Raw genomic sequence first — 8,441 nt, 5'->3', positions numbered from 1 at the left:
AAAACCATCCTCACATATCCAAAACATCACAACCATAAGAACCCTAGCCAAAACTCCCAACAAAACCAAGTATTCAACCTAGAAATCTCAACTGCAAAACAGAACTAAAACAGGGCAAACCAGAGAATTCAATGGCTAAAAACTTACCCAAGGCTCAGCTTGTGATGCTCTTCAATGGTGGAACACTCTCCCAAATTCCCAAGGCTTACTTCCCAAGCTTGAATCCTCAAGAATGGTTCAAAAATCTCAAAGAACATTGAAGGAAAGAAGATACGGGAAAGCTCTTCAAGTTACTCTGTTTTTCCTCTTCTTTCACAGCCTAAAATGGCTTATATCAATCCTAGGGGTGAAAAGACCAAAATATCCCTAGGTTAATTAAAGGTTTCTAAAGGTTCCCAAGGGCAAAATTGGTATTTCCCTCCGATCTCGTTAATCATAATTAACGCTCTCCAATTCCCGCTATTCTTGATAGTCTCAAACACCAATAATTTATATCCCTTTACCCTCTAATTCCCGCTAACGCTCTAATCATTAAAATCACTCCGAGACTCATCCGGAGCCCCGAACTTAAACCTGTTATGACTAGACCACTAATTAATATTCCATGATCGTCTCATGCCGAATAGCTCGAACAAACCCACATTATAATGTGGTCTCAACAATATATCACCGACATGCATACAAATATACAATTATGCCCTCAATGGGCCAAATTACTAAAATATCATAATAATCAAATGTGGACCCACATGCATGCATATAACATCATATTATAATACAATTCTCATAAACATGCATATTATCATTTAATGGTATAATTAAACAAGTATGGCCCTCCCGACCTACTAATCCCGCCATTAAACCGCATTAGGGATTCCAGGGAATTACAACTATCCCCTCTTTACAGAAATTTCGTCCTCGAAATTTTACCTGAACAGCTTGGGATACTGACTCTGCATATCTGACTCCAGCTCCCAGGTCGCTTCCTCGACCTTGCTGTTCCTCCACAATACCTTAACCAAAGGTATCGTCTTATTCTTGAGGACCTTATCCTTTCTATTAAGTATCTGGACTGGCTGCTCCACAAAGGAGAGATCTGGCTCAAGCTCCAGATCTTCATAGCTCAAAATATGGCTCACATCAGATACATACCTCCGAAGAGTTGAAATATGAAATACATTATGCACGGCTGACAATGCCGGAGGCAAAGCCAATCTGTAAGCCACTTGACCGACCCTCTCAAGGATCTCAAATGGACCTACAAATCTAGGACTCAGCTTGCCTTTCTTCCCAAACCTTCTCACCCCTTTCCATGGCGAGACTCTAAGGAAGACATAGTCTCCCACTTGGAACTCCACGTTCCTACGCTTGGGATCTGCATAACTTTTTTGCCTACTTTGAGAAGCAAGCATAAAAGCTCTAATCATCTTAATGGCCTCACTGGTCCTCTGAACTGCCTCAGGACCCAAGTATCTCCTTTCACCTGTCTCATCCCAATGAATGGGAGACCTACACTTCCTACCATACAACATCTCATAAGGTGCAACGCCAATGGTAGACTGATAACTATTGTTGTAGGAGAACTCTATCAAAGGCAGAGCAAGATCCACCAAAGTCCAGCACACATGCCCGCAGCATGTCTTCCAAAATCTGGATCGTCCTCTCAGATTGCCCATTTGTCTGAGGATGATAAGCAGTACTGAACTTCAGTTGTGTCCCCATGGCTTTCTGCAAACTTCCCCAGAACTTGGAAGTAAAAGTAGGGTCCTGATCTAACACGATCGACCTGGGTGCTCCATGGAGGCACACGATCTCTCTCACATAGAGATCTGCATACTGGTCAACTGTATATGTAGTCCTTACTGGTAAGAAGTGAGCTGACTTGGTGTAGCGATCCACTATCACCCAAATAGAATCATGCTGACCAACAGTCCTGGGTATCCCCACCACGAAATCAATCGTGATGTCCTCCCACTTCCACTCTGGGATATCTAGAGGCTGCAATAATCCTGCCGGCCTCTGATGCTCAGCCTTGACCTGCTGACATGTCAAGCACTTAGTCACGTACTCTACTACATATCTCTTCATCCCTGGCCACCAATACAATGATCTCACATCCTGATACATCTTTGTGGTGCCTGGATGCAAAGAGTAAGGTGTAGTATGAGATTCATCTAGAATCTCTCTCCTCAAAGTAGTGTCTAATGGAACACATATCCGCCCCTTGTATCTCAACAAGCCTAACTCAGACACTGTATAATCTCTGGATGCTCCAGCCAAAACATCCTCTCTAATCTTGATCAGCTGTGAATCACTCAACTGACCCTCCTTGATCCTCTCCAACAGCGTAGACTGTAGCGTAATATTAGCCAACTGTCCCACCAGCAACTCTATACCAGCTCTGGTCATATCATCAGCTAACTCCCTAGCTATCAGCCTCATTCCATAAATCTGTCTTGGACCCTTCCGACTTAAAGCATTAGCTACCACGTTGGCATTTCCTGGATGATACAAAATCTCACAGTCAAAATCTTTTACTAACTCCAGCCAACGCCTTTGCTTCATATTTAAATCTTTGTGAGTGAAGAAGTACTTCAGGCTCTTGTGGTCTGTATAGATCTCACACTTCTCTCCATAAAGATAATGCCTCCATATCTTTAAAGCAAAGACCACAGCCGCTAACTCTAGATCATGGGTGGGATATCTCTTTTCATACCCCTTCAACTGATGAGAAGCATAAGCAATTACCTTCTCTGGTTGCATCAGAACACAGCCCAAACCCTGATGAGAAGCATCACAATAAATCACAAACTTCTCCTGATCTGTCGGAAGGCTCAGAATCAGAGCTGTAATCAATCTCTGCTTCAGTTCCTGGAAGCTGTACTCACATTTACCTGACAACACAAATTTCTGACTCTTGCGTGTCAGCTCAGTCAATGCAGAAGCAATCTTTGAGAACCCGTCCACGAAACGCCTATAATAACCTGCCAATCCAAGGAAACTTCTTACCTCAGAAGCATTCTTTGGCCTTCGCCAATCTCTGACCACCTTAATCTTTGCTGGATCTACTTTACTCCCCTCCTTACTGACAATGTGCCCAAGAAAGGATACACGAGATAACCAGAACTCACATTTCTTGAACTTAGCAAACAACCTGTGTTCCCTCAGTCTCTGTAGAACCAACCTCAGATGCTGCTCATGCTCTGACTCAGACTGAGAATATACCAGAATATCATCGATGAAGAAAATCACAAACTGATCCAGATAATCTTTGAACACTCGGTTCATCAGATCCATAAAAGCAGCAGGGGCATTAGTCAATCCAAAAGACATAACTAGAAACTCATAATGCCCATACCTGGTACGAAAAGCAGTCTTCGGTATATCTCCTTCCTTAACCCTCAACTGATGATAACCAGAACGAAGGTCAATCTTTGAGAATACCTTCTTACCTTGCAAATGATCGAACAGATCATCTATCCTTGGCAAAGGATACTTATTCTTAATTGTCAGTTTATTCAGTTCTCTGTAATCAATACACATCCTCAGAGAACCATCCTTCTTTTTCACAAACAGAACTGGCGCACCCCAAGGTGAGAAACTAGGTCTGATAAAACCCAAATCTAATAGTTCTTGCAACTGTACTTTTAATTCTTTCAACTTAGCTGGGGCCATTCTGTAAGGTGCTCTAGACACTGGCTCTGTCCTTGGTGCCAGTTCTATCACGAAATCAATTTCTCTATGCAGTGGCAACCCTGGCAAACCTTCTAGAAACACATCCAGAAATTCACAAACAAGTCTGGTCTCTTCTGGTCTCACTGGCACGACCTGGGTGGTATCAACCACACTGGCTAAGAATCCAACACAACCTCCTTGCAATAGATCCCTAGCCCTCAATACAGAAATCATAGGTATGCGAGGTCCATGCACAGTACCAACAAACACAAAATGATCTTCACCTTCAGGCTCAAAGGTGACCATCTTCCTTCTGCAATCAATGGTTGCCCCATAATTTGCCAACCATTCCATACCCAATATCATATCGAAGTCAGTCATAACTAACTCTATCAAGTCCACTGACAACTCTCTGCCTTCCACTATCACTGGCAAAGATCCGACCCTTCTCCTGGATACCCCTAACTCTCTAGTGGGTAACAAAGTACCAAACCCCACAACATAAAAATCATAGGGTCTAAACAGTCTATCAATAATACTACTAGCAACAAAAGAATGTGTAGCACCAGAATCAATCAATACATTATAAGGGGTTCCAGCACTAAGAAGCTGACTTGTGACAACTGAGGGAGAAGCCTCAGCTTTTGCTTGAGTCATTGCAAACACTTGAGCTGGGGCCGAGCTGTCCGCTTTTCTGGGTTCTTCTTTTCTTACCTGAGGGCAATCCTTCTTAAAATGACCTACTACTCCACATAAGTAGCAGGCTTTTGCCCTACACTCTCCCAAATGACGCCTCTTGCATCTAGGGCATTTAGGACGAGTCTTCCAGGCTTCACTACCACCTGAACGGCCCATTGAAATACCACAGGGTCGCCTATCAGGACCTGGAACTGGGAAGGTGTCATGAACCTTCCTCTTCTGCTCACTGGGGCCTATACCCCTACCAGAACCCACAAATGGAGGACCTGTCCTCCTGAAATCCTTTCTAGCTGCACTGTCACGCCAGATTCTGTTCTCTGCACTCTCAGCTGTGAGTGCCTTCTCAACCACCTATGCATAGGTAGTAACCCCAGCCATAGTGGTAATACGTACATCACGGGCTAATCTGGGCTGTAGCCCCTGAAGGAATCTCTCCCTTCTGGTCCCATCAGTGGGCACCAGCTCCATGGAAAATTTCGCCAAACGATCAAACTTTAAGGCATACTCAGTGACTGACAAACTTCCCTGAAGTAGCCTAATCCTCAGCTTTAGCCACCCTGATGGCATCATTGTAATACTTCTCATTAAACAGAGTCTGAAACTCTTCCCAACTCAGGGCATTTACATTCTTGGTCTGGGTAATAACCTCCCACCAAATCCAGGCATCCTCCCGAAACATATAAGTGGCACAGGCCACCCTCTCATTACCAGATACCCTAATGAAATCAAGGATAGTGGTAATCATACTCATCCATTGCTCTGCCTTGGCAGGATCAGCACTGCCCTCAAATACTAGAGATTGCTGCTTCCTGAACCTTTCATAGAGAGGTTCCCATTTATTTCCAACCTCAGGCAGCTGCTCTGCTGCTGGCACCGACATAGGGGGTGCCTCTAATACACTAGCCACTGCAGGCACTTGCTACTGTTTCAGGAGATGAAGCTCTTCTCCCTGTCTTAACACTGTCGCCTGCAAATCACTGAGTATCTGCTGCCAGTTTACAGGAACTGGCTGTGGAATCTGTGACTGGTCATTCTCTTGACCCTGACTATTATTATTATTCTGGCCCTGATCACTCTGGCCAGCTGAAGTATCTGTCTGCCCTGGATTCATTCTTATCTGTTATACCTTGCTGAAACAATGATCAATATGACCAGTCAAGTAGTAATAACTAAACCTCTTGCTGCCTTACGGTCCAAGAACAAGCAGACAATTATCACATTCCATAGTCATACAATTATACAGGCTGATACATGTTTATAGCATTTAGCACTTAGCATGTATCACATAATAATTCATAAACAACCAGACTGATAAGTATGTTCCAACAATCTTAGTACTAATTAGCACACATTTGCTGAGGATATAATATTTCAGGGCACAGGTTCAACATGGTGTCTCATGCATACAGGTAAAGCATATATACTATATTTAAGCAGTTATACATATAACTACATAAATAGTTACCAAACCATGAGTTGAGCTTGACTTCAGTGATGTGTGTACATGCCCAGCCAGTCTACAGGAACCCTAACCTTGGCACGCTCTGATACCAAGTTGTAACACCCTGGTTACCCCAGAACAGTTACGGTGAATGGTGAATCAGAAATTTGACCCGCTACCTGAGTCCTTTGGTTAAAAACGTGCTTCTAAGTGTTATTAACAGGCTAAGGTGGAAAACAATAAAAAAGGAAAGGATATATTTTATTTAAAGCATGAAACTGTTCATAGGCCCATAAAATCCTTTACAAGTTATTTACAACACAGAATGGTCATTACTGTTTCAAATTTACAACCCCGCCGACCTAAGCGGCAAAAATAGGGAAAACCCCTAGTTCCTCTGAGAACTCCTTGGCCGTGGTGGTCAAGCGACCGCATATGTACACATCACCACCTAAGCTCTCCACTCAAGGCTGGGTGAGCTTTTCTTTCCCTTTACCTGCACGACATAGCACCCATGAGCCAAGGCCCAGCAAGAAAACACAGTAATGCATATAGATATTAACAACTGATTATCAATATATTCACATAGAGCTTATAGCTCTTAAACAGATGAGTGATTCAACACTTGAGGTTCTGGTAAACCATACTGAGTGACTAACAAGCAAGTCACTAATTTAAGCAGATGAGTGACTGCTGGGTAAGTGACTAGCCTTAACAGATGAGTGACTGATGGGTAAGTAACTGGCTTAAACAGATGAGAGACTGATGAGTAAGTCTCTAGCTTAACAGATGAATGACTGTTGGGTAAGTCACACAAGCGCTTTTAGTTTTCATCGAACTTGAGGTTGGTCCGGCATTTAATGCAGATGTCGATTAGATCTAATCTTTATTGGCTTGCCTTGAACATGCTAAGGCTGTCCTGACTTATAAGTCAGCACTATGTGACTAGTGCCCAGTACCACTGCCGAACTTGACTAATAAGTCCCAGCTTCACAGTTGATACTGACACCTTTGCCAAATCTGACTAATTAGTCAGTTCCATGCACAAGTGAGCAAGATTTGCTAAGCATTCATTAATCAATTCATGTCCACATTTACACATTCAACATGCCTCATGAACAACCAAGCATGTCACATATGGGGTGCAGTTCTCTTACCTCTGGTTCGAGCGAGAAGTATAATAAGAACGACTCCTGAGAACGATCAACCTTTTGGTTCCTTAGCGGTTACCTAATCACAACCAATTATATCCTCCATTAATGGAAATCAACATTGAAAGGGTCTTAACCTAGGCACCACTCTCGGGACCTCGAAACATGCCCACCCGGTGAGTAGATTCGATCCCGGGCCTTAAGGATTGAAACCCCGAGCCAAAAACCCTTAAAAACACTCAAAACGGGATTCTGAAGGACCAGAGTAGCGCTACAGCGCTGCTCCCTAGCACTGCTCTCAGAACCCCAAACCGCCCAACAACAATCCTGTGTAGCGCTATAGCGCACTAGGGTGGGCACTGTAGCGCTACCCCCAGATTAGCATTCCACTGAAACCTTCTTCTTCAACTCCTTCGATTCCAACCTGTTTCCAATGCTTCCAAATCCCATTTTTGGTGCCAAATGAACCCAAAAACCATCCTCACATATCCCAAACATCACAACCATAAGAACCCTAGCCAAAACTCCCAACAAAACCAAGTATTCAACCTAGAAATCTCAACTGCAAAACAGAACTAAAACATGGCAAACTAGAGAATTCAATGGCTAAAAACTTACCCAAGGCTTAGCTTGTGATGCTCTTCAATGGTGGAACACTCTCCCAAACTCCCAAGGCTTACTTCCCAAGCTTGAATCCTCAAGAATGGTTCAAAAATCTCAAAGAACATTGAAGGAAAGAAGATACGGGAAAGCTCTTCAAGTTACTCTGTTTTTCCTATTCTTTCACAGCCTAAAATGGCTTATATCAATCCTAGGGGTGAAAAGACCAAAATACCCCTAGGTCAATTAAAGGTTTCTAAAGGCTCCCAAGGGAAAAATTGGTATTTCCCTCCTATCTCGTTAATCATAATTAACGCTCTCCAATTGTTGCTATTCTCAATAGTCTCAAACACCAATAATTTATATCTCGTTACCCTCTAATTTTCAGTAATGCTCTAATCATTAAAATCGCCCCGAGACTCATCCCGAGCCCCGAATTTAAACATGTTATGAGTAGACCGCTAATTAATATTCCATGATCGTCTCATGCCGAATAGCTCGAACAAACCCACATTATAATGTGGTCTCAACAATATATCACTAACATGCATACAAATATACAATTATGCCTTCAACGGGCCAAATTACTAAAATATCATAATAATCAAATGTGGACCCACTTGCATGCATATAACATCATATTATAATACAATTATCATAAACATGCATATTATCATTTAATGGCATTATTAAATAAGTATGGCCCTCCTGGCCTACTAATCCCGCCATTAAACCGCATTAGGGATTCTGGGGCATTACATATTTGGGATATTATTAACATTAGCAGCATTGTTTGCTACATTTCCTTGATTCTCAGCCATGGAAAAATCCAACCTTTTCTTTATCTTTCGGTTTTGTCTGCACATTCTTTCAAG

The sequence above is a fragment of the Humulus lupulus genome, chromosome X (assembly GCF_963169125.1).
Source record: "Humulus lupulus chromosome X, drHumLupu1.1, whole genome shotgun sequence".
NCBI classification, from domain to species: Eukaryota; Viridiplantae; Streptophyta; class Magnoliopsida; order Rosales; family Cannabaceae; genus Humulus; species Humulus lupulus.
This window is presented reverse-complemented; position numbering follows the sequence as displayed.